This window comes from Arachis duranensis, chromosome 4 (genome assembly GCF_000817695.3).
Source record: "Arachis duranensis cultivar V14167 chromosome 4, aradu.V14167.gnm2.J7QH, whole genome shotgun sequence".
NCBI classification, from domain to species: Eukaryota; Viridiplantae; Streptophyta; class Magnoliopsida; order Fabales; family Fabaceae; genus Arachis; species Arachis duranensis.
Window position 1 is genome coordinate 78705167 of NC_029775.3, and position 252 is coordinate 78705418.

Here is a 252-nt window from a genome sequence, read left to right on the forward strand (position 1 = left end):
TAGGGCTTTCCAGCAATATATAATAGTTCATACTTTATTCGAAGAATGACGACGTAACTTGGCGTTGAACGCCAAGTACACGCTGCTGTCTGGAGTTAAACGCCAGAAAAATGTCATTATCCGGAGTTGAACGCCCAAAACACGTCATAACTCAGAGTTCAACTCCAAGAGATGCCTTAGCTCGTGGATTGATCAAGCTCAGCCCAAGCATACACCAAGTGGGCCCCGGAAGTGGATTTATGCATCAATTAC